This window comes from Taeniopygia guttata, chromosome 1 (assembly GCF_048771995.1).
Source record: "Taeniopygia guttata chromosome 1, bTaeGut7.mat, whole genome shotgun sequence".
Classification (NCBI taxonomy): Eukaryota; Metazoa; Chordata; class Aves; order Passeriformes; family Estrildidae; genus Taeniopygia; species Taeniopygia guttata.
Window position 1 is genome coordinate 39576913 of NC_133024.1, and position 27839 is coordinate 39604751.

The following is a 27839-nucleotide window of genomic DNA, read 5'->3' on the forward strand; positions in this document are numbered from 1 at the left end:
GTTTTGTGCAATATGGAACAGTTGATTTTTTTGGAAAAAATAAAATGTGGGTGGAAGTTTTTCTTTTTTTTCCTAGATAGGGGAGTAATTTTTGCATATTTTTTATTGAGGGTTGTGAAACAATTTTCTGGAATCCTTGCCAAAAAAACTAGTGGTGAGTTGGTCAGCTCCACAAGACAGCCTGATCTTGGGTTGTTTAATACTAATGCAGTTGCCAGGAGGAATCTGTTGCAAACTCTGATGTTGTTCCAAAATGCTTCTCTGGCTAAAGAAGAAAAAAATAGAGATGTTTACCAAAGGAATGACGTGGGGGTTGGGGGCTGAGGGAGCAGATGAGGACACTGTATATCCAACAGCGTAGAAAAATAAGTGAGGTCTTAGAGCTGCAAAAAATCTACTCTGTACCAAGACCTTAAGACATCACCTTAAGGCAAATTCCAAGCCATAGGCATTTCACTCTGCTTATTATCCTGAATGTAGGCTGTGTGCTTTGTTTGAAAGCATTAAAGGCAAGGTTTTGTGAAAAATGGCCCTGCAATTTAAGGTTGATTAATGTCATATAGAAAAAGAAAACCCAACTTTTATTTTTCAGTCTCTCATCCTTTCTGAACTCTTGAAATATTTTTACATATATTTGCAAAGGCTTTTATTTCAGCTCCCTTCTTACCTACAGGCCATGCCACAGTGCAAACAACTGCTGCTTGTATTACTGTCCTTGAAGAAACCATCTCCAACCTCCTTCATAATTAGGTCTGTATAAAATACAGATTTTGTTAGGCTACCTAGCTTCCAGTAGATCTGCCTGTTGAGCACTGTGGTGTCAGGTGGTATAGTAAGCAACAGCAATTCCTACTCTTTGCTAGGATGTCTTCTGGGATGCAGCAATCAGTTTAGGATATTAAAACAGTTGGAAGACCCCAGTCTATAATAATGCCTGAACAAGCTGCATTATTGTCTTTCTCCTACATTATTTCAAATATACCCTCTCAACTGTTTCCTTTATTTAGAAGAATCTCGCTCAAATCTTCAAAGACCTGTAAATTCTGGCCAAATTTCTAATCCTCTGGCTTATTTTTACTTCCCAATCTTTCTGGGCCCATAAGTACTTTTACCTCAATGCTCTGCTCTTCCCTGACTTTCATGAGATTGCCCTCCCTGGTTCTTCTTTTTTTCTTTGGGAGAGTACATTTTTATATCTCTGAGGTTATTGATCTCTTCCTCTAAAACCTACTTTGTTATCTCTATTTTCCACATACAGTATTTCCATTGCCTTGTTGCTATGTTCTCAATTTTACTTTTTTCATTTGTTTCCTTCTTATCTCCTGTTATCCAAACTATGGTAATATTCTGATATTTTTTTCCTCTCAATATCTTTCTATTCAGAACTCCTTACTTGTTTCAGCTCAAATCAAGTCAAGATTTGATTTCTGCAATCTGAGTCTTGCAAACTCTAAAATTTGATGATAAGTCTTGTACCATTTAATTTTTATTTAAAGCTTCAGTTCCTAAAGGCAACTGAGAACAAGAAACTCTAAGCTTTTATCAAAATTACTAAAACTTAGCCTTCAGGATGACTCAAAAGACCTGAACACACAAAAGAGCATATTTGACAAAACGACAAATAAAAAACCAGTCTATCTCTCTATTAACATTTTACTACTATTTCCATCAAAATTCCAACCAGCTTCACTTTTGAGAAAATAAGAGAAATCCTTGTTGCTGTCGAGGCAGGACGGGAATGAGAAGACTCACTCAGAAGGCTGCTGAGATTAAAACTCCGATTTATTCAAGATACACTGCTCTTTTATACAGAGCTTCGCAAAGGCCAAATCCATTGTTTCTGAAGTGAAAACAACCCAAAGCATTGGTGCAGAGTGCTTGATGCACAGTGATAGAACTTAACTATAAACAATGTGAAAAACAAGAGAGATAAAGAATTATTTACATTCTTTCCCAGCTCTTACCCAGGCTTTTTGCCTGGCTAGAAACTCTCAGTTTCTTTTCTTTGACTGAATCTGAGTCCCACAAATCCTTTTTCAGTAATATTTCAAAATGAAAATTGGAGATATATTTATTAATAAAAAAAAACCCAACCCAAAAAATAATAAAAACCTACACTGATATGACAAACTCTTTGCAAACACTGCCACTATAAACACAAACTACAACAATAAAATTAAGTTCTTTTCATATGGATCAGAGATCATACCAAGCATGCAGTTTAATTCAAATTCAAATTAAGAGCATTCTTTATTGAAGATGAACATCTTTATCACATGGAGCAATTTTACAGAAGTGTGTGAAGCTGCTCAGGAAGCCACCTCTAACTCTACACAACAACCTGAGCCGTTGTCAGGCAACACGAAGTTAACAGTATTTCTGCAGATTTCTAAGAGCTGTGTAAACTGGAATCAATTTGTGTATTTACCTTTATTGATCCTACAAGCTTATAGAATGCTGCTACATATTTTGTTCTGCCAGTAGATGGTGATATTTATATTAACTATTTAAGTAAATGGGAAAATATGTACAGTTATTTTTTTTAGTATACATTCCTTATATACCAGATATGTTTTAACAACACAAGCTAATTTCAAGTACTTTGAGTGTTTATACTAAGTTTAATGTATTGTGAAAACATACAATTGCATGGCTGGCTTTGACATCATAAAGCCCACTTTGGGCTTTAATGCCCAAACTTTTATCATATTTTGAGCCAGCAGCATTTAACTAGTTTATATCTTTGGATTGACTGAATATTTCTCGGGGCTGTGTGTGAAATTGAAAGGAGAAAGCAGGATTTTGAGAGTCCATTTTCTATACCACAGTCAATTGCAAATGGAAGCTTACTCCTCACATATTCAGTAGAGTTAATCAGGTTTTCTCACTTTCTACTGTGCCTTCCTGTTTATTGCTAATGAAATTCTAAAAGCATTCTTACAAGTGTTGCAGTTAGAGTTCAAGGATAATTTAGAGTATATTAATGTATGCTTAGATTAAATTGCCCTTGGTCAGCTCTAGCACTTTCCAAAGACAAACTATACATAATTCACTTCAATACTTGCAAGCCTATCACAGAATATTTCAAAACTTAGAATGGCAGATTTTTTTCACGTTGATTACATCAGGATGGTTGTAAGTTGCTAAAGTTGGTAAAGTATAAACATTTTTAATACATTAAAAAAAACCCCTACAGATATATATATATATATATATATCTTCTTTAATGAGATACTTTAGAACATATCTAAATGGTAGCATTTATTATATATATAATATACAATATTATATTTGTACCAAATTGTAGCATTTCCCCTCACTGACTATGGGGAAATGTCCACATGACAGCATTTTAGCATAATCTTGTGTTTCTTGCTTGGCTATGATTTGGTAGAAACATTAAATTCAGTAGGTCTTATTTTTAAGGTTTTGTTCCTTACTAGCTGGATGACAGTGGTAGACATAATATACTCACAACTAAAATTGTAGTAATCTGTCTCCCAAGATGCATCCGTGTCGAAGGAACTAAACCCTCCAATTCAAAACATGAGAAATAATTATCTTGGGTATCTGTTCCCTAATAATATGATAGGATTGAAATCAGCAATAAAAAACCCTACTTCCACTTCTATCTCAGTAGTCTGTATTTCACTTAAATATAAAAAAGGAAACAAGTGTTCTGTTTCCTTGAACTTCTCTTTATTATTGGTGTATATTTTGTTGAAATACACAGTATTAATGAAATAATGCAATTAATAAAGATTAGTTTTTTAAAGTATAGTTATTTAAAGTATAAATAAAAATGCTGTTACTGCATTCAATTCAATGAAAACTTAGTTGTCCTAAATAAGTGAGAAGCAAAACTTATTGATTTATTCAACAACATATTTTGGTTTTTAAAAATATTTATAATAGAATTAAGTAAGTCTTCAGTGGTTTGGCTTTGGATGTTTTCTGAAATTATATATATTTTTTTTTAAGAGGAATGCTTACAATGTCTTTAATCAAGCTTATGATGCTGGGACTGCATTGAAGAGAAAACAGATGTGTCCCTGTAGGAAAAAGAAAAAGGAAAATAATCTTTTATGCAGATTTGCAGGACAAGGAGCCACAAATTATTAACTTAAATTATATAAATTCTAAAGGATTAAAAGATTTTGCTCATGCTAATTTTCTTCCATCTAACAAGCACCTCTCTTTTTCTTGTAGAATCATAAACTTAGTGATTCTACAAACATCATGTTAGTGCTAAAACATATGATAAAATACAATAGAAAGAAGTATCAAATTACTTGTATATATATTTATCTTTTCATATGGGTTTCATCAAAAATATTACTAAACCAAAATGTATGCATCAAATGTACAGCAGTCATCTGGTGGTAGAAGAGAGAGAGGGACTGCTGTTCTTTGACAATTATTTTAGGACAGGAGCTCTTTGCCTCCCATTTGGATAAAGGTGCTGAAGTCACGCCCACTATCTCAGGGTAGGCTCAGGACAGCACTTGTAGGAGTGTCCATATGGACCAGAGGTCAGGATCTGCCCAACAGACAGTACCTGCACAGCAACTATATTTGCAGTATAAAAAAAGGTTATTACCATACAGCACACAGTTAATTGCTGCCAAAACCATTATTTTTTGACTGACTTCACTTTGATGCCCTAAGATGTCAATGATCCATAATTCCTACCAGCTTCATATTGATCTGGGTTGTTACTTAGCGTAGTTCAGTAACTCTATGGAGGCAGACTAAAGCTGTCTGACTTGGAGCCATAAGAAAAACAAGCCATCAAATAATAGGCCATAGAAAGCATATGTGTTGCTTTGTCAAGCTTATTGTTTTAGAGGAATGAGGAAATTGTGGAAAGGATCAGTAAAAAAAATGCCAACGTGTCCAATTAGCCAAGAAGGGAATATTGATTTTGATATGGAAAAGAAGGTAGGACGATCATGGGAAGAGTATTAGAAGTAAAGCAGGGTGGTTTTTTTCACATTTGGGCAGCAAAATGTGCTCAGTATTCCTCTCAGTGCTGTAATTTGTTTCTTAAAGAGCAGTAAGAAGAAATTTTAAGATCTGTGAACAATCTGGAATTTTAGGTAGCATGCAGAAGTCAAAACTATCTTAGATGTTCCCTCCAGATACAGAAATAAATCTAAATTGGGAGAAGGATATAAACAGGAACCTGTCAAACAGATCTAAGAAGTGTTCTCAGGATAACCCAGACTGGATAAGCAAAGCTGTAGAGACAGGGGGGAACTCAAAACCCTGGGATACAGGCCGTTCTTTCTTTTGCTTTAAATCATAATTTTAAATGCAGAAAGAAAAGTTCTGAGCAAAATTGGATGAGTTGATAGTCAGCTGAATAGGGTTTGTTATATTCAATAAATCATCCCATTAATTTAAACCCTAAGACCATACTAGCCTAGACTGAAAAAAACAGGACGAAATAAAGCAATCTTAACTCAGCAGGTTAGGAAGTTAGGGAAACATGACAAAAGATGCAGCTGAAATACAATAAAGATTCTACATCCTAACACTTACAGTGTGTTACTAAATTGCTCTAAATTATTCAATATTTTTAAGTTTGAGAAAAAAAGTAAAGATAATTTGTAATTTTCTTTTTTTATAATCAAAGACTTATAACAATATGGAAGTGTCCAACTGCACTTGAATCTTGCCTCTGTGAAACAGCTCTAATTTTCTCACAGTGGTTGCTGGCTCTTATTGATCAGTGAGGTTTTGCCAAACATACAATAATGGGCACAGTAATATTGATTTAGAATTGAATGTGTGGCATATTATCTGCACTTAACAATTGTGATTACACATATTCAGAGATGATATAGTGATTTTACATTAAAGGATAAATGAAGAAAGTGAGTGGTGTAAAACAGATTGAAAATCAATTATTGAGGTGATAATCTATTTGGAGACCAATGGTGATAGAGGAGGGAAACTTTAAGTGACTGACTGAAACTTGATTTTCTTCTGTAGGCCCAGCAAAAGACTGAAGTTTAGATTTACCAGCTTATTGACTGGGACAAGAATGATGTTCTTAGAAGTTACAAAAGGCATATGAAGACAAAGAATTTCACACTGAAATGATTTATTTATTTGTATTTTATAGGAAGCTTAGTGTATGTTTTGCATCATAAATACTTTTGGTATTTTTTGTATCAGTAATGTCTATTAAAGTGTCATAAAGAACATCTTTCTCTGTGAGGATAATCAGAGAAATTTGAAGTTATTTAAAAGAAATGTAGCCATCAGAAAACACTTTGAAAATTTTTTCTTAATAGATATAAATAGAGACAAAGTATTCACATGATGTGTCTCTGTTTTTTGCAGAGGTTACATATACTACAGTGTAGTATACATATACTACAGTGTTACATATACTGACATAGCACCGAGATACACTAAGGGAGGTCAGGATCCTCTTCTATCAGAATACTCACAATGACTCAAAAATATTCCCTGCCCCTGGAGAACCTGAATTCCAATTAGTTAAGATAAATACTAATGAGAATACAAGATAATAAGGCATCTCTTTATTGTATTGAGTTATTTTGCTCATGACTCACTGAATTTCTTTGGAGAGGATCCAGTTCTCTTGCTTTCTGCTTAGATTTGTTGCTTACTGTACAGTCATATAACTATACAAAAAGTGGAAGTGAAAATATTGATTTTTGCTGAGAGGTCTATTAAAAAGGGAGAGTATTACAATTTTAGTTTATATTTCTGCACAAAAAAAAAAAAAAAAAAAAAAAAAAGTGCCACTTGGGAAGATTTAGTATGCCAAGGCTATTAAATAATAAAACTACTAGACAAGTTAATATTCCTCAGAGAGTTTCACTACAAAAAACAGTTCCAGAAGTTGGATTTGCACATTTCTTTCATCAGTGAGGCTTTTCTCTTTCAGAAGTGAAAGCATATTGTCTCTGCCTTATATATATTAGTGGAAAAAGCAAACAATACTATTCTACCTGATTTTGAGTCTGAAGTTAAGCTAAACCATGTCACATGCTCTGTGCGGACAATGTCATCTACCCATTAAAAAAATCTGCATTTTTGGCTTAATCAGAAAAAAACTAGATTAATGCTGCCCTAATTCATACACAACAACTTTTATCAGCTCATTCTATTTACAGTTATAATAACATAATGCAGAACCTTTCCCCATCATGTTAAAAGCAGTACCGGGCAGTCACTGTTTAAAAACTAAAGGTTTTTAGGTGAGGTGGAAGATGTATCAGTAACATCCATGTTTGAATGACTTCATCTGTCTTGTATGTCTCTGCTTTATTTCTTCTTAAGTTAGAAATCCCTCTATGGGAAGATGTAAGGATCTCTTCCAGGCTCACCCTTTCCCCATTCCTAATGAGGATTTCAGACCACTGGCATTAATCATATTTATTTTTCATTCAAGATGTAGTCTGCATAAGATTTTTCATTATAGACACAGTAAATGTGTATCTTAAACAATAAGGTAATATTAATTTTATCTGTGAAATTTCTGCAAAATAAATGTATTCAATAATGTAAAATAATATTACAGGCATAACTGCCCAACTATTAATGTCAATTTAAACAAACTTCTGATCATTATATTGCAAAATATAATTTACACAAGTTGTCTTTCTGTGTGTGAAAATGTTGAAATACTTTATATAAAAACCCAAATTATTTGGTACTCATATATAAAATAAATAATGAACAAAATATAGACTGAAAAAAATAAAACAAATAAAAATAAAATTGTTTGAATTATTTGTAATTTTACGTTTCACTTTTATATAATATGACACACTGAGCAGGCCTGACTTCTAGTAACTTTTGAGTTATTAGTAAATGTTAGTCTTGTTTACTGTGGGTGCTGCTACCATAAATGTCAAATGGGCAGTCTGCATAGATAATAGCATGGACAAAGAAAAGCAGGAAGGAGATATTATTCTCCCATTTCACAGAAAAACAAGGCAAAGCAAATCTCCTATTAGAATTAATCTCTTATCTCTTTATACTTATAAAGTAGAAATCCATACCATGGTTAATATTATATATTATTTTCATTTTTGATAGAAACAAACTGACTGTAGAGGAGTGAAAGGCATGATTCACCCCCATGTATTTTACATGCAATAATAGGATGAGATTAATTTATTACTATAAGTGTCTATGAACATTTATTAACTGTAGTACAAAGCTAAAGGAAGTCTTTCTACATGTGATCAGATGAAATCCATTATGAGAAAACTGGCAGATGTTGCATATGTGAAAAAATACCCATGTCTTTTTATTTCTAGTCCAATATTCCCACTGCTGGGACTTGCTTTTCCAAAAAAGAGATTACTAAATTCTCCTCCTCATGAATCAGAACCTTTGTGCATTTAGATGTATAAAGCAATCTTAGTTAAACCACTGAGTATACAGGTCTAAGATTTTGAGTTCACAGATGGGTCCCCTTGACTTAGGCTGCCTTTCATATCTCCTGGTCCCACAGAGGTAACAGGTCCTGGAAGAGCCCCTTGCATACTGTGGTAAGGAATGTCTTGAGGAGAGGTAAAATAAAGTGAATGATTTACATAAAAAGTGTGTCAGTTGTCGTGTCTAAGTACCCAGGTAGAGGGGTTTCACAAATGGTTTCTTCAAAACACTGAATACATTCTATTTTTCCTTATTTTATAGATAGACTTCTCTGTCATGGCAATCACTATGTTGATTTTGTGCACTACTATGTATTAATTGGTAGCTTTTTTTAATCCACATCTATATCACACAGATTATAAAAAAAATAAAGCATATAAATTTTTTTTTTAAAACACATTGGAACACCTTACAAACACCCAGACTACTTATTATAGCATAATTGAACTTTTCATCACACAATGTAAATACAGTCTGGGTTTCCTGCTCTCTTTCTGTGGCTCAGTGTTTCCCTTTTTGAAATAAATAGGTGTGTTCACATGCCATACATATATGTGTATTGATATCATTTTACATGTGTAGTAATTAAAATACAGCACTAATATGGACATATAGAAATATCTATTTCTGTATATAGTGGAAGGACTGTAAAAAAGATTCCTGGAGATGACAAAAAGAGGATCAATATATTAACATAATTTAAACATATATTTTGATATTAATAACTTTTTATGACAGTAGTACAACTGTTTTGAATGCTTATCAATTTATTATTTTTTTCTGATTTCATATCTGAAAGGTCAGATAAAGGTACTGTTGATGAATATTTTTTGATGAATAATAATAAGAAAAACTTAGAAGTATTTGATAAAACCTTACCTACTTTAGTTTTATGTTAATTTTTTTGAACAAAGATGTACATGTGAAATACGTCTTTTAACTTCTTTAAATTGTTTACCATATTAAAACATCTGAATGTTCAGAGTTTAATATATTCATCAGAATATCACAGGAATTTGTATCTCAGATTCATTCAGAAAATATATTTTTATTACCTGTAGTACACTTCCAAGTAGTGGTATTCTGTAGTGATAGATGTATTTACTTAGCATGTCCTAAAAAGATGCTATTTTATTCTTTACCATCTATATTTCAGGACTACATGAAAGGCCTGACCGTGTTACAATGCATATCCTAGTACATTTTTTCTCCTTTTGATATATCAAAATTGCTTATCAAATTATTAAATTAGTTTAATGATGATACAAAAACCAACCCCTGAATCTACATGTCCTTCAAATCTAACTTAGGTTATAGTGCTAAAACTACTAAATTAGTTAAATTAATTTCCTGTGTAATTTTTCATCACATCCCCATTAAAAGTAAATGGTTTCATTACATAATGATGGAAACTGTCAGGAAATGTGAATAGAATTCTGACAGATGTGGCAGATGTGAGAAGCATAGAAATGTGTTGAAGTGAATAGCACAAGACAAATATCTTTTCAGATTAAAACTGAACTAGAAATGTGTTTTCATCATAATAATAATAATTAAGATGGAATAAGCATCATAGATTCTACCACACAACCCCCATTTGCTGTAAGAAATTCTTCACTTAGTATGTTACACTCCATAAATGTATAGGTTAGAGCACTGATGGTGTAGCCTGCAGAGCATGTGGTACTGAGCAGTACTTTACTTTTCCCTCTCCACAGCACTTTCAAGGAAAGGCATTGGAGTATTCACAATATCATTTTAAGAATGGGAGAAGAGAAATTAGAAGATAACAAATGCACTGTGAAATATTCTAAAGACAACACCTGTAGCATGAATTCCAAGAATTTTGATATCTGTAATTCATTAAAATATTGCAAGAATTTCAAGAGTGTTACCAAATGAAAAGGGTCAGTCTTGAAGCTGAAGTGTTTAATAGGCCCAAGTACCCTTGAACTCTGGAAGACAATGTTAAATAATCACTAGACAACACTGCAAGGACACAGAATTTTCTAGATCTAGCCATTTCTTCTGGAGATATCTTTGGTACCCTCACAAGTCAGGCATGGATGCACTACTCTTGCAGTACAGACTTCCTGTAAAAAATTTCACTGATGTGAATGAGATGAAAGCTTAAAAAACATTTGATTCAGGTTCTGTGAGGAAACTACAATACACCAGAACTTTTAGAGGGCTTTCTGCTTACTGTTTCATGACATGCTTTCTCTCTTTATCCTTAGCATTTTATTCAAATTCATTTCCTGATGCATGCCTTTCTTTTTTTAGCAATATGTCTGTCTTTTTTTTTTTTTTTTTTTTGTCCTAGGGCAAACAGAGAGCTCTCCTGATCACATTTTATCTTCTTTCCTACTTGTTTTTTAACTCTATCTTCATAGCAGTTTATTATTCTTAATGGAAATTCACATAAATATTTGTTATTATGTATTTATTTGTTAATTTCAAGTCCTGGGATAAAATTCATTCTTGTTTTGCAAACGCCTTCGTTTGTTCATTCTCAAAGACTTAAGATGAATGAAGTCTAAGACTAGAAAAAAATTTTTAGAGAGTTGTAAATGTTTAGGGTGGAGGGTGTTGGTGGGTAAGTTTTGGGGAAGGTTTGAGATTTTCTTCTGGTAGGAAGCTCTCTTCCAGCAGAAAATTTTGTACAGGGACAGCAATTATGAGCTATAGATTCCAATTTCAGGTTGACCATCAACAAACTCTACTACATCTGGCAGGCTTTTAACCTTTCTGATCTCCACTCTTTCCGCCTTTAAGATGTGAATTTCAATCACTTTCTTGTAGTAAAGATCAAGAGAGATTATTAAGCATTACAGTTTACATCCACACCTATTTGTATGTGAATTTTATAAATATGATGCTATATTTTTGGTATATTTAATCTATCACCAAAGGAATTACTTAGTAATCATAATAATTCCACTGAAACTGGCTTCCAGATGTCATATCTTTTTCTATCCCAATATCATTATTCATGATAGTGATATCATTTAATTTATATTGATTTGGAGTTTATATGAATATTCCTAATACTAAAATAAGGAGTAAGTACAGTGAAAATTAAGGAATTCCCATAGTGCTATTAATTTCCTAGGAGGTAAAGATTCATAGCAAATATTCATTCCAATATTCAAAGTATTCTCTGCTGTTTCACTAGTGAAAGCAAGAGTGAGGATCTATGAAATGCGTAGAAGAAAACATAAAATTCCATAGAACACACCAATAAAAAAGGCAGGTGTCAACACTGTGTTTCAATTATTTTGACAAGTAATAAGGCAAAAGTGACAGAACAACTTGGATGCTGGGGTTTTAAGCAACCTCCTTCCTTCATTGTGGGATTTCCAAGTAGCTCTGCACTGCAGTGTATATTTTAAAAATTACAAGGAACTCACTGGAAAAATGAACTTTAACATGACAGGGTGCCAGGACTAGAGTAAGACAGTCAAGTCTGGTAATAGAAATCAGTTCGTAGGTGAGTGAGAGGCTGTCCTGAAGAGGAACCAAAGTGCCTGAACAGCCTGCCCACTGTGCTGGTGGCAACACTGATTGCACATCCTCAGCATCACTAGTGTTTAAGGTGAATTGCCATGTCAATTTATTTAAAAGCTGAAGCAAACACAGTCTTGATTTCACAGAACTATGAAAAGAGGTATATAAAAATAAGTAAAAGTACCCCATATCTCCAGTGATATAACTGTAAAAGAAACAACAGAATGTTTATTTACTTGACATATTTTAACCATTCAGGGAAAATAAGCAGGTATAAGCACTGTTAACCTGAATATCATAGAAGCAGAGCTGAAAAGTTTATGTTCATATAAATTAGGGCAATATTAAGCCAGTTTTCCTGATTAAGCCACAGATGCATAATCTTGTAACGTGCAGGTAGCACTGTCCACACTGAGCATGTGGCATGGTTCAGTATAACTTCAGACTCAAAATCAAGTACATCAGTACTGCTTGCTTTTTCCACTGATATACACAAAGCAAAGACATTATGCTTGCACTTCCAAAATAGAAGAGTCTTACTGATGAAAGAAATGTGAAACCCAACTTCTGTTTTGTGTAGTGAAACTCTCTGAGGAATATTAACTTGTCTAGTAGCTTTATTATTTAATAGCATTGGCATATTTAGTCTCCCCAGGTAGCGCTTTTTTCTGTATGGAAATATAAACTAAAATTATAATACTCTCCCTTTTTAATGGACCTTTCAGGAAAAATCAATATTTTCACTGCCTTGCTTGATTACTGGCAACCAGGAGGGTATTAAAATTTCTATGCTGAGTTTTTTATTGTAGTCTCAAATACTCAACATTTAGCTTTTGTCTCGTTTTGTACTCTCTTCAATAGATTAATGTCTGCAGACTACCTTGGAAACAACCAGGGATTTGGCTAGCAACCTAAGAACTGGAAGATATGTGCAAAGTCACTCAAGGTTAGACTAATAAAATACAATTTTTAACAATTATTTTGGATCCAAAAATATCTGCTGCTGTCTAATTCTTTCATTTTCCAAGACTGAAAATTCTGTGTTGTTGTTCCCTCTATCAGTGAGATTCCTAAATTTCTCTATTTTGGCTGACACTCACAGCCCCACAAAAAATCTCCATGAAGCTGGTAGCTTCTCTGTGTTAAATACTAGTCTTTCCCTATTCCTGGTAGGACCTCACTTTGAAAATGTGAGTTTCTGAAGGCAAGTGGAGTTAGGTGTATTTTCCTCATTTCTTTAGCCATATGATTATATTCTTACTGGAGTTAAATGAAATTTAAATCCCTACCCTTGTTTGAATTCGAAGCTTCCCAGTTTGAATCCAGTCTCCCCTGACAGTCCCTCAGCCACTGTCTATTCTGACTGCTTCAAGGCTGCAGATTTTAGTCGGTTTCATTGACTATATCAAGGCAATGGTGGCATTGTCTTTTCAGAAAATGGATTTCAATATATAATCAGTAAATGTCATTCCTTCATTAGCCATTCATGGTGACTAACATAGTGGTTTTTGTGAATCTCTTTCTCAGCTCTTAATTCTTACAAAATCATCTACAAGGATGTTTGGCATGTTAGACTCAAATATTACTTCTTCCAAATTGACAAGACATGCTTTTACCTTTACTTCATCTCTACACTTTCTTGGCTCCACAATGGAATTAGTGCTACTCCCTAAGATATATATTCAAGATGATGAGGCTCTCAGATGCAGTACTGAAGCTATATAAGTTTGGGTTTTTTTAATTAGATAGTATGTTTTTCACCAATTTAAAATATGTATGAATGAAACTACTTCTTAAAATTAAGGCTGAATTACACCCACAGATGTTAAACATCACACTGGTTGCAACATTTAGTTCTTGCTTTGGCAGGGAATTTATAATGGACCTAAATTTAAGTCTTAATGAATTAGATTAAATCTATTTGGTGCTTAGGCACATTCTTGACTTCTTTGCTTTACACAGGCTTGAAACTGAACAACAAACAAGTTAAGTACACCCAGCAGAATAATTGGGCTGTTGTTCCATAAGACTGGAAAGCTGACTTTGGCATGAAGACCTGTTTACTTAATTAAATCTTTTAATAAGTCGACCTCCTTTATGACTTTTACATAACTAACAGCTTAAATACTACAGATGATTTTTTTACTTCAATATTATCGAGCAATTAACATTTAATTCTAATTAAATCCCATCATTTCCTGTTATGGTTAGCACAGAGACCCAGTTCCGGAATGCTCAATGCAAGCTGCCTTGCTTCACTAAACAGGTACTGTAGAGAAGTAATGCTGCCCCAGAAGACTTCTCTGTGTATTCAATTAGAACACAAAGTTGCTGACTAATTTAAACAAGTAGATGTGTTTCACATGGAATAAATGGGTTTGGTTTGGATTAATACCTATTTCAACCCTTGTATTAAAATACAGAAGGACTAAATCAAGCCAGGAATGTATTGCTCTTCCCCTCTTTCTTTACTGGCAGTTTAAAATGAATCCAAAATGCAAAATTTAAACATAGCAAAACCTAAATCCGGCATAAAATATTACACACAAAACTAAGCAGAATGTCTGTTTCATTTTATGTGCAGCCTTTCATGTCAAAAATGCAGATATTTTTGTGTAACCTAGATTTCTACAACTATTTTTGTGTAAAATATAACATAAATAAATCAGTTCAGTTCAGTTAGCGGAACCCTAAGTAACCTGAAATTAATAGATGTTTTAAAGAATATTTATCCTAACTCAATAGGCATTGGACAAGATCTTGTTTTTCCCACATCGTTCAATTTCTGTGCAAAATAGATGTTACTTTGATGTTTGTGATATTCTGACAAGTTTTTGTGATCTTGGATAGATGTAAACAAGTCAAGTCCTCAATTAGAAGTTGATATGATTTGTTAGAAATATCTGGGTCCAGGATGTCTGTATGCTCTGCCTGCAGAATCAGAGAAAGTCTTCCTACCGAAAGTGCTATCAGAATATTTAAATCCTCAACCTGGTCCTTCTTACAAGTGTGCCTGAAGTATGAAAATGTGTCTGCAGCCGTAATTTTCCAGAGCTGCTGTGTAGCAGTTCCAGAGCAGCCAACTCTAGAGCATATTGTACTTCTTGCCATGAAGAGGTAAACTTTGATGGCATCATTAATAGCAGTTCAAAATAGATCCAAGTTCTTATTTTCACAGCAGAAAATCCAGGTGCTTTAAAGAAAATACAATATTGGAGCTTCCAGATTCATACAGGCAATTTCTGCCAGGAACCATAGGGATTTGTGTTTAGAGTCAGTTATCAGTTCAGAGCTGCTGGAAATCTTTGCCCCAGTGATTTTAGAGCTGCAATTAATGGTTGAAGAATTGAAACTAGTGCCAATGGCAGAGAACAGCTGTGTTGTCTAGAGGCTGCATTTCATTTCAGAATAGTCTCCTCTGTTATTTCATGACTGGGTACAGGGAAAAGGTATGAGATACCTGCAGGTGTCCACCCACCCTGCTAGACACAGGAGCTGCTCATCACAGAACACCACAGTGAAGCACAGCTCCCAGATTAGACATGACTACTTCTGCCTCAGCAAAGCTTTATACAATAGTACTGGTGATACTCTACCAAAACTCTTTAGCAAATATTTCTTTGCCTATCTAGATGTCTTCTACTTTTCTATTTTTTTCTATTTTTTGTTTAAGAGTACCCATCTATTTTCTGAACAGTTGTTTTTCATACCTCTTTTAAATCCATTGCAGATTCTTTGAGGCATGCATTAGTCACTCAGCTTGTTTTGCAAAGTGATGTGTACACTTACAGTCCTCCCTAAGCAAAAAAACAATAAAACAACATCTTGAAAGATCTATAGAATAAGGCAATTTCCTCAAATAGGACAAAATAGCTAGCATCAAAATTCTCATTTAATTTTACTAGATCGTGGGATAATTCCCATAACTGTGAGATTACCGACACCACTGTGAATATTGCTGTTTTAATTGTTTTCTAATTAGCAGTTCATGGGGAAGACCAAATTGCTGCTTGGCATGCTGCATTGTGGCACAGTTTTGGCCCCCCTGTCTCCTACACCCCATCTGTTCCTCCCCTCTCCACTTCCACTAACTGTGAGCAGGGGACTATGCTTGTTCATGGACTCAGATGAGAAAGCAAATTTTGCCAAGCAAAAGTCTTATTTGGCTATTCTTCAGCATAGCTGAATAAGACTTTCCTCCCCTCTCTTCCCTGAAATAGCATTGCACTGAAATAATAAAACCCCTAGAGCGCCAGCTTTCAAGGCTTCAGACCAGAGATACAGGCAAAGAAGCAACATCATGGGGGAAACAAAAACAATGATAAAAAAACCCCAAAAACCAAACCAAAACAAAATATCTGAATAATAGGTTTCCAACAAACAGAGTAGTTTTCTTTGCTGTTTCTATAGCCACAAAACGTTGTGCCCATGAGAAAACTAAAAATGGCAAAATGCAAGCAGCAACAACTTCTTTGGCTAAACATGAAATATCACTGACATGAAACAGGTCCCTACTCCCATTTCATGTCATTTATGTCATTGTTTGAAATGCAAGAATTTTATTTTGAGCTCACAGATCCAATTGTTATTCTCCAAAATAATAGCAAAACCCTTGCATAAATGTGTGCACATTGTGTCTTACACTGACCTTTAATCAGTATTTCTTTAAAAGCTGTAAATAATATGGCCTGCAGAGGTGAATCTGTGTGATGAATGAATAACAATGAATCATGCAAAAAGAAGAAAATTAACCCAATCCCAGTTAAAATCAGGACAGTCTCTAATTCAAATCAGTGGCCTTCACATTAGTCTGAGGAGAATTTCCTGTTTTGTGAAGGATCATAGAGGAAAAGATGATAGAGACACTTTGCAAAGGCATTGCTTTCATGAGCCATGGAAACTCCAGGTGAGGCTCCAGACAAGGCAAGATAATGTCTCAGGAAGGTAAAAAACATAATTATGACCATCTCTCTTGTGAGCATTTAAGTTCATTAGATGTAGAATATGATTATTGAAGGATTGTGGTGTAATATTACAAAAAAAATTCAAAGTTGCTTAATAGTTGCGCCCCTGTCCTCCATTTTCTCGTTATTATTCCATCATGAGATGTAACACTGGGTTACAGATATGAAGCAATTTAGCTGACACATATCAAAAAGAGGTGTTTAGCATTTAGTTCTGGTGTTAACTTTGGGGGATTCAAGCTTTGCATAAAATAAAATACACTTTAGACAGTCAAGTGATTGTGACACCATCACTAACAAATTCAGACTGCTAGTTGATAAATGCACAGTTTGGGAAGATTTGCTCTTTTTGTTAGGGGGCAGTGGGTTTTTTTGGTTTAGATTACAATTTTTTTGAGAATGCCTTTACTTGGTCAGGAAACTGAAAACAAATAAGCAGAAAGATGTTTTAGTACACTCTGAGCAGCAGCACAGACATTCTGCACTTACTGGAGCTGATGCTTAAGTACTCTGTCTTTTATCCACTGGTCATGCCTAAGTGTCTTGAAAATAGTTTCTAACTATCTCCTTCAGCATTTGCCTTATGCCATTTCCCATATTCAGAACTTTTAATACAGAGAGAGAGAGAGAGACATTCATCCCCAGAGATTATCTCTTCTTAGCCAAAGACAGAGCAAAGGCATTCACACCGTTCCTCCAGTATCTATTGACTTTCTATAACAATGTCTTCCATACAGTACTGCAATATTATATCAACTATTCAGAAGGAATTGAAAGAACGGATCACCCAGGATTACACTCCTTTCTTTTAGATAAATCCCAGTTGTGACAATACTGTCAACAAGCAGAAGTATTTTTATCCCCTACAGGTTCAGAAAAATAGAGTTTTTTCCTCTTCCCTGTTCAACATATGTGCTAAACCAGCCAGTGGTATTATAAAATGCTACAGGCTTAACTGCCTGACATATGCTGGTGATGCACAGCTGTACCTGTTGTTTTACCAGGAAACAGAAAACACTGCCATCCAGATTCTCATTGCCTGCAGAAATAAAGCACCAACCAAATATTAGTGACATAAAGAGGAGCCAGATAAAGATAAAATGGATAGGAAGTTTCTGCAGTATCCATAGATGTAATGTCCCTCAGAGTCATTAATATTTTGCATTGGGTAACAATTGAAAAAACAATCATCAGCAGTTGGAGGAAAGATGGCATTTGAGCACTTCTGCCTCACAGGAAACACTAAGTGACACAGGTGATATATATAAAGAAATACCTAGCATTTCTTCTCCACATTTTTGATCACTTAACTCTTTGCTGAGGTGGGGAGGAATAGGAAAGCCAGAGAAATGCAACATGTCATTATGATAAGAATTTTAATAATCTCCTCTCTAGTTTGACCTCTAACAGGGTGGAATGACAACCAAACACGTCCATCTGGGATTTTACTTCCACCAGAGTGCTGATGCTTGGTGTTGAAAGTGGTGGCAGAATCAGAAGACTTGGGCTGCTCCAAGTAACAATGAGCCACAACACTTCAAAAAGTAAACAAATTTTTTATTCTCTGTATTTTATCAAAGTTATTCAGATCCTATACAGTTACAACTAGCAAATGTCCTAACTCTACTTAGCATGGGTTGGCAGAATTATACACGCAATTTTCACTAAAGCCCCATTTACAGTGCTGATAACCAGGTATGGATTTATTCAAACAGAAATCCAACAAAGACTCTGCAGTTTCCCTCAAAGTATACAGATCTTTTATTCACATTAACCTTTTTATGTGAGAAGACAAACATGCTTCATGGAACTCAAATAAGACCTTTACAGTGATCAGAGAATTTAATTCTAACCATTTACCACAGATTAAGAATCGGATTAAGAATGTATTACTGACAATATCCATCTGGAACGACGTACATGCAAAACTGGGTCATATCAACAGCTTTGGCCAGTGATTATGTAGATAAATTCGATAATCTAAATTGAATACCAGAGTATAGATCTTTCCCTAAAAGCCATATTTGGAATTATTTTAATATTGTTGCCTATTTAATCAACTATTGTAGCTGCCCTACTAACCATCTGTTCTAAACACATGGTGGATATATGGTGCTTGGATTACAAAATCTTTGAAGGCTCCAGATTTTACTAGTCTGGAAATAATCTGGGTAGATGAAGGCTTTATTAGCAACTAAAAGCTAGAAACTTGAGTTTTCCTTGTTTTCTGAAGTTTGTGTTATTCAGGTATATACCTCAAAACAAAATGATAATTCAGTATGGGTTTGACTATGTTGTTGCTCACAGTAAAAAATTGTCCTGTCAAAAGCAATTGGTTTTCTTCCAAATAATCTACGATGTAACCAATGTGGTTTAAATTCATTTGGAATTGGTTATTTTTCTCAGGAATATTTTTCCTTTTTAATAACAAGTTTCTGATTGAAGACCAGCTTGTTCTGAATACTAAGAGATATAGAATAGATGTTAATCCTGTCTCAAAACAAAGTTGGTGGTTGAGTAGCTCTCCAGAATACAAAAATATAGAGTAGTTTTCTCTGCCTGAGGTCTGAGCACAATGTAGTCAGAAGAAGCAAAATAATATCTTGATTTCATAAAACAATTTCAAGTGTTGAATATGGAAAGAAAAAGTTGCATTGTCAAATGAAAATCACCAAGCAATAGATCAACATGTATAATCCTGTAATAATGACCTTTTATCTGAAAGGGTTTAAAAATTGTAATAGCCACCGCTTTCATAGAGTCAGCCAAACACAGCAGAAGGAGGAGAAGACTGGTGATACCATAGGAAATGAAATATTGTTTAACAGTGAAAAGTTTCTTCTTACAAATCAATTTTAAGACATTTACTGTAGGTGTTAATAATTCAGTCTTTCAGAGAACCAGTTAAAATGGTCTTTTCCATGTTTGTCTTACAGAATTCATTGTTAAACAGAATCTAAAGAGTTTACTGATTTGAAAAAGATAATGACTCAAAAATCAATTATTGGATTCCAATTGCAGTCAGTTGTGAAGATCATTTAGGAAATAAAAAATAAAAAGAAATATCATAATGACTTATTCAAAGATTTTAAATACTTCATCAAGAGTTCTAGTTTCATTGCCATAAATCAGAAGATAAATTCCAATGCAATTAAGAGAAATCACTCATTTTCTGAAAGAGAAATAGTAGAGTGGCAGCATAAAAGATGTCTTTAGTGATGATTAAATAGTCAGTGAATCCAGTTTGCTCATTTTGCTCATCTCCACAGACTTTTCTTTAAACTTTCCTGCATCTTTCGTTGTTCAAGTCAGGAAGGCTTCCTCACTTTTTACAAAGTGGCTGTCTAAATGTTTGTGTGTTAAATTTCTCCACTCTTTCTTTCATAAAAAGTCTTAACTGCCTGGCTACATTTTCAGTGCCACATGGAGCAGACACATACATATTTGTAGCCCCCAGCTTTGCTTGCTGGTTGTGGGAACATAGCAGAACTCTTTCTGAGTTGGCCTTGCTACCATCAGAAGATGATAAAACTTAGTTTCTAGGTGGACCATGGACTGTTCCCCAGGACCAATTTAATTTTCCTCTCTTTTCCCTTCCCAGGGTTCAGGCTGAATTCAGACTGCCCAGAAGACCAAATATGTTCAGCTTGTTCACAATATGACCAACTTTTAGTCTTAGGACATCCTGAAAAAGGACCGTTTTCAGTGCAATTATATTAACAATGTGGACAAAATTTGGACATCTGCCTTGGATTTTTGAGAAAGGATTTTTGGTGCACACAACTCAATGGTCAACCTTAGATGAGCTGTGTGTGGTGAGAGCCCGAGCCAAGAGGCCAGAACTGCCAACCCATAGCACAGTGAAGGGCCTGGGGACCTGTGGCCCAGGCAGGTGACAGGACACTCAGAGATGGCAGGAGCCAATGACCCCAGACATTCCTGCATTTAGACTGACAGGGTACAAAAGCCCCTGGTTTCCTTTGTTTGGGGTCCCTCCTCGGAGGCACCAGCTTGAGCTGCTATTTTATTATTTACTTATTGCATCAAGATTAAGTTGTTTGAAGGATCGAGTCACCTGAGACCCTGCTATGGGAAATGTGGGGTTGAGATGGTAATGAAACTCAATCTAAGCATGACTTGTTGATGTGGCTCCTGGATGGTCAGACAGGGAACTTTCCTAGACATGGAAATGTGTATGAATTGAATGAAAATCAAATCAGTTTTAGTTCTACCAACAAGAAAACGAGAAAGCCAGGAGGATTGTATAGTAATTTGTAATCACTTGTCTGTGAGGTTCCTGATAGTTTCCTTTCTTTGGAAATGAGCAACAGAATCTTAATCACTCTGATGTCATTGTCTTGGCTCTTTTTAAGGGGGACTAAGTTAATCTGAAATGCATCCAGCCTATATAACTACTTGAATTTTGTATCTCTGAGAATCTGGATAGAGCAGGATTATCTTATTCTCTTAGCAGACACAAACATATACATCTGCTCTCTTCACTGAAGTTTTAACATCTATACCTGGTCTAAAAATTGATTGTTCCTCTTATAAGAAATAAGTTTTTGTACATCCTAACTAATTTCACAGAATCACAGAATATTCTGAGTTGGAAGGGGCCCACAAGGATCACGCAGTGTAACTCTTAAGTAAATGGTGTATATGGGGATGTCAATCTAGAATAACACAAATTATATCCAAAAGACATAATTTCCTTTGCTTGACTATAAGAGGAGCCCAGCTGAGTAACTGCTGTACACAACAAACCTGTGTATGTCTAGGATAGGCTGATATAAATTTGTCCCACATCAATAAAAAAAATTTAAAATCAATTAAAATTAAAAATTCAAATCTAATGCTAGTAGGAACTCTAGCACCTTTCACAGTTATATTGTGGTGATTAAATTGTGATTTCCATTTCCTTAAATCATCCCCCTTGTGAGGGAGCAATAGCTGAACAGGGTGAAAAATGTGGGGATTCAGAAATATCTGGGGGTTAGTATTGACTACTCTGAATAAATCAGTAGAGAAAGTGATAGAGGAAATTAGTTAGAGGTCATAATGGACAAGTGGCAGCATTGAAGCCCAGACAACTGAGTAGTCATTTATAGAACTCATTCATCATTTCTGTTTAATCACAGAACCTGAAGCATAAAAGTAAATGTCAAAGCAAATTTTAAAACTGAGTTAAATGAAGATGACTCTGTGACCTCTCCCATCCCACAGCCTGTGAGGCCTATTAACGCAGATGTAAGTTTAATAGATATATTTACTTAAATATCTCTATTTAACATAACTCATTGAAAATAAAAAGGAAACAACAAAATTAGATATTTGTTTTAATTTTGCATAACAAAATCCTTTCTATCATTGATTTCTGTGCAGTATTAACATGAAATACATTCAAGTAAACAGAAAAAATATATCCTGTAAAAGATATGACAGAAGCCTTTCTGTATGCCACTGTTTACTTTTGATGGATAAGACGTTCAAGACAGTAGCCTTAATTTCCCTAATTTTCTGTTCAGGTGTTGAAATTCATAGGTGGGCACTTATTCAAACAGCTCTGTTGTTCATCACTATTACATCAGTATACTTAAAGTAACTGCAAGTGCAAAGATAGAAATGGGAAGCAGAAGGGATAATTAAGTTCCTAATGTGGAAGCAGCTATATAAGGGTTTGGCACAGGGAAAGTGGAAAACTTGTCTATATGATACAGGGCAGTCTGCCAGCATTTTAGGTTATCTGATAATCAACTCCAGACATTTAACACTCACAAACTCATATTCAAAACTAAATAGGGCTTGGCAATAATATTTTGTTCATTGAAATGTTGTGCCACACTGGAATCAGCTTGTGAAATAACTTGTTAACCACTATCCTGAAGCAATAAACATGAAATTAAAAAATGTTCAATAGTCTACATCAATCATAAGCTAACATTTCCAAAAGAGCTGTCCTGTAAACAGGTTTAATAACCGTAGTCTAGAATTCAGATAGGAAGTGCAAACAAGACCAAAAAGAAACCTTTAAGAAGCAAAACATGAAGAAATGAGACAAGAAATCTTGGGACCATACTTATTACACATGACATCAAGTGAAAAGTGTCTTAAGTATCCAGGTCTGTTAAACTTATTAAAAGGAGAAAAATGTACAATGCCCTTCCAAAGCACTGAATTGCAAAATATATATATTTTACATACTGAGACAGGAAAGTAAGATATTCAAAGCAAGTCAAATTAGACATGTTGAATGTGATTATCTACTCCATTATACTTGGTGGGAAAGCTTCAGCATGCCTGAGCACTCACCATGTGTATGCTCACTCACCTTCTCACAAACCATAACCTATATGTAGTTACACTGCATAGACTGTAGAGAGGTTCTATAAGTATTAATCCTGAATGAATCCAAGGTTTATAAGTCCCTTCCCCTCTAGCTCCCAAGAAAAGGTGGACAAGAGAGAGGCATGAGTTTTAGGAATTCTTTTAACTGAATGAGTGCTAGGACTTTCTTTAGCTGTTTCCAGTTGTAGTGGGTTGACCCTGGCTGGATGCCTGGAACCCAACAAAACCTTTCTATCACTCCCCTCTCCTACTAGGCAGGGGATAGAAAATATAATGAAGAGTTCATGAGTTGAGATAAGAACAGAGAGAGATCACTCATCAAATACCATCACAGTCAAAAACCATACTCAAATTAGATATATTAACTAAATATACTGATAATAAAATCAAAGCAGGATAATAAGAAGTTTAGAGAGACCTTAAAAACACCTTCACCCTCCACCCTCCCTCCTTCTCAGATATCTCTCCTTCCTCCCCAGCTGTGCAGGAAGATGGGGAAGGAAGCCTACAGTCAGTTCACAACACATCATTTCTCCTGCTGCTCAGGGAGATGAGTCCTTCCCCTGCTCCACTGTGGAGTTCCACCCATGGGAGATAATTCTACATTAACTTCCCCAGCTTGAGTCCATCCCAGAGAAACAGTTTTCTATGAACTGCTGTCATGTGGATCATTCTTCCACAGGAAGTAGTCATTCAGGCACAGCCTGTGTGAGTCCCGCACAGGGTCAAAAGTCCTACTTGCACATCTGTTCCAGTGAGGGCTCCTCTTTCCATAGGTCTGCAGGTCCCTGCCAGGACCCTGCTCCAGCAGGGGCCTCCCATGGGCTCACAGTCTCCTCTCAGTCATCCCCCTGCTCCAGTGTGTGTCCAGCTCCTCAAGGGGCTGCAGGTGGATCTCTAGGGCCTCCATAGACCTCCATGTGCTGCAGGGGATCAGCTGGCTCACCATGGACTGCGGAGGAATCCCAGCTCCAGTGCCTGGAGCACCTCCTTCTCTGCTTTTCCACTGACCTTGGTGTCTGTAGGGCTGTTTCTCCCACATATTCTCACTCCACTCTTCTCTGGTTGCCATTACAACTGTGAAATAACCTTTTATTTTTCTTCTTCTTCTTAGATCTGTTATCATGGAGTGTTACCACCATTTCTGATTCTCCCAGCCTTGGCTAGGAGCACATCCATCTTGCACTTGGCTGGCATTGATTCTGCTGGGCATGGAGAAAGCTTCCAGCAGCTTCTCACAGAAGCTACTCCTGTAGCCCCACATTACCAAACCTGGCCATACAAACTCAATATATCAATGCCCCCAAAATTATAATATAATTATATATTCTGAGATTACTGAGTTGGTCCTAATGAATAATTTCTGCAATTTTTTTTTTCAATTTGATTTTTGTTGTAAGCAGATTCCTCATCTAAAATCTCACCTTTTTAATGGTAACATGAGTAAACTAGTGTGTGGTTATCAGAAATGTGCTAGATCAGAGGTCAAAGATAGTAATTATCCAGCTACTGGGCACAATCTCAGTTTTGCTGGAAAAATATCACACTTCAGAGGAAGGAAGTCTATCACATGATAAAAACTGTAGTAACTCTTGTGGTTATAAACCACAATTTATTCAGATTCACAACCCAACAATTTTCATTGGAAAACCACTTATCATCATAATATTAATTTTGTCTGCAGTTCTTTGTTTGCCCCAAGTGAGCACATCCCCCTTAATATCACTTTAATTAAAAGACTCTGTAACTGACCCAACACAGAATAGGAGGAACACAGTGTAGTCGCATACATGTCAAATAAATTTTTACTTAATTTAGTTTTGATGTTGTGAGTTCACTAATAAGTCTTAAACTATATCAGTCCAAGTTTCTTATATCATCGACATTAAGGCTTTTATCATTAAACTTGTTAATTAATAAATCATAGAGGTCCTTGGTGACATTCAACCTGTTCATAAAATAGTTATAATATTGATAATTCTTGGCAGAAACAAATGGTTTTTTTATCTTTATTAATTCTGCAATCCATCACGAATAACTTATTTTTAAATTAGTGAAAAAAACAAGACTATAAGCAGTATTAATTAATTTATTCCAAATACCAGGATCTCACAGCATAGGTGAAGTAACACCCAAACCCAGCATATTATTACTTTTCCTTTACAACTGTATCATACATTTTTAAAGGAGATAAATTACTTTTAATTCTAAGATAACAATGTGGAATGACATTTCTTTTTCAAAAGGGCAATCCTACTCAAAGCAGATTTTCTGCCACCTGGGAGATAACCTCTAAGGAGCTGCTATGTCTATAGGGAAAATATGTTTTAATACAGTTGTGTCTTTTAACTTATCTCACAGATGATATTAAAAGGAAGAAAGAAAATAGCTTTCTCATAACTATATTACAAAAAACCAAACAAAACCCCCCAGACAGTAAGTTCCCTTTCTTTGTTTGATTCCCAAGGATTTATTAAAGTTTTATCCCCATCATTTCCAATATTGGTACACATGCTTAAGTGTAGACAAGGTTTCCCTGTGGTAGGGTAACCAGGACAATATGAAAAGAGCCCTCAGTAGATTTCTTATTGTGAAGAAAATGTTCTTAGTAAACATCTTTCTTTTTCATAATGCTTTGCAGTTAAATATTTTTTTTTATATATGTCAAAAAGTGATAGCTGGTTCTTCTCACAAATAAAAAGCAAACTAAAGTAAACAAAACTATATTGCTTTCCTTTTAGCTAGTTACTTTCATCTCCCCCAGAATAACTATGACATTTAGAATATGTAGAGACTCTAAGGAAGAATTTTCATTATTTATTTTTTTGAGAATAAAGGCTATAATAAATTTCACATTGCAGGTTTTTTTCAGCATGCATTTTTTGGATGATCATAGCTTTGCCTTCTGGCCTCAAAATATATGATCATCTGAGTTTCCTCTTCATCCTCTGTCTCCTGGGGCTAGGGAGAGAACAGATAGCTTATAATGATATTGTGCTCTTTCAACTTTATTTCAATGCAGCCAAACACATCCTTCAAAGCTTTAGGAAAGAGCTTTCTGATTGTTTATTTACTCTTTTTTTTAACAGATGCAAAATTTACTGTCTTCTATTCCTTATCTCCTCTTTATTCAACTAGCAGAAGACACTCTCTCCTATAGTTTAAGGATATAGCAAAGGATGAATAAGAATTTGATAGAGAAAAGCATGCCTCTTGAGCGCTTTTTTGCCAGAATATAGATATATATTGTCTACCCTGTTTAGGTTGAAAATTGCCTAAGTTAAAAATCATCTATGTTTATACAATCTAATAATCTCACTGCTTAAAACTTCTAAATACTTTTCATTTCTTTAGACTTGATAAGGATGCATCAGTGTGAATCATAATCACCATGTAAACACTGGATAAACTTGAGAGCTCAGGTCTCTGTTCTTAAAATCTTAAACATCCTTATCAGTTGCTCCTTTTGGAGGATAAGGACCAAAAATGCATGCAAATTTGATAGATCTTCTAGAAGACTTTATTAGAGAAATTCTGTCTTAATATCTCAAAATAAAGGTCTTAGCTTTGTAAAGGAAGTCCAGGAGTACTCATTGCTTCTTACTTATTTTATTTAAAAAAAAATATTTGAATATCCTATATTCACTATATCCTTTTTTTTTTCTCAGAACCATTAGTTTATTTAGGCCCCAGGAAGTCTATGAGTATTGGAATGTCTCCTCCAGACATCCATGGATTAGAGAAGTCAATGAGTGAGCTTTTTGGGATTCAACATGTAGGATTGGTGCAGATCCAGAGGACAGACCAGGCCTCTAAAAATCTGGCATCCCATATATGTGGCTCTGAAAAAGTTTATGGTATATACACCTCCAGATCTAACTATGGTCATCCATGCATCCATTAAGCAGGAACATTTGTGCTTCACAGCACATATTGTCTATTTTAGCTTTGGAAAAGATGGTTGTATTATCCTTGCCAAAAGCACACTCTGTGTATGCTTTGCAATTGAGATTTCCTGAGCTGCCCAAAATGGATGCCATGGTTTCAGCATTAAGGAAGATTGGAAAAAATGTATTTTTAATAAAATTATACAAAACCAATCTATTTTAAGTAATTATTTTTAATAGCATTGAATGCTCTTGTACTAGAATGAGTTTATGCCAGAATTTAAAAATACTATTGGTGACTATTAAACATCAGTAAGAATGTTGTCCTTGATTATCATAGAGTTTTGAAAGATTAATCATATTTATGTTTAGTTAACATTTGCATGGCAGTGCTGAAATGTTTCTGTAAAAGCATTTTGAGGTCATTTCACAATAACCTGAGAAAACATATGGTCTAAATATTTCCTGGCCTTGTTTCTTCTGCCCACTTCTGTCTGGCTGACTGTAGGTTAGGGAATAAAGAAATCACTGGATATGTAACACTGATTCTTCTTTTAAGTAGCTAGCTGAATATTATTTCATTGGGGTTTGAGGGGTTTTTGGTTATTTTTACTGAATTGAAAGTAAATTAAAAAGAGCTTACTAAAATGCAAGTATGTACATATAAACAGTCAGCTTTGTAAAATACAATTTTACTTTTAAAAGT

General features: G+C 34.9%; 1 protein-coding gene across 13 annotated transcripts in view; it reads left to right on the forward strand.

Moving 5' to 3' along the window:
• CNTN5 (contactin 5) overlaps positions 1-27839 on the forward strand; it is a 592916-nt gene that overhangs the window by 71083 nt on the left and 493994 nt on the right. For 5 of the 13 annotated variants that reach the window (XM_072927359.1, XM_072927347.1, XM_072927349.1 and 2 more), the window contains one exon: positions 12796-12880. The exons of the other annotated variants lie outside the window; for them this stretch is intronic. The gene's annotated coding sequence lies outside the window, so the exon portion shown is untranslated. The remainder of the gene's footprint in view (positions 1-12795; positions 12881-27839) is intronic. 13 annotated transcript variants of the gene reach the window in all.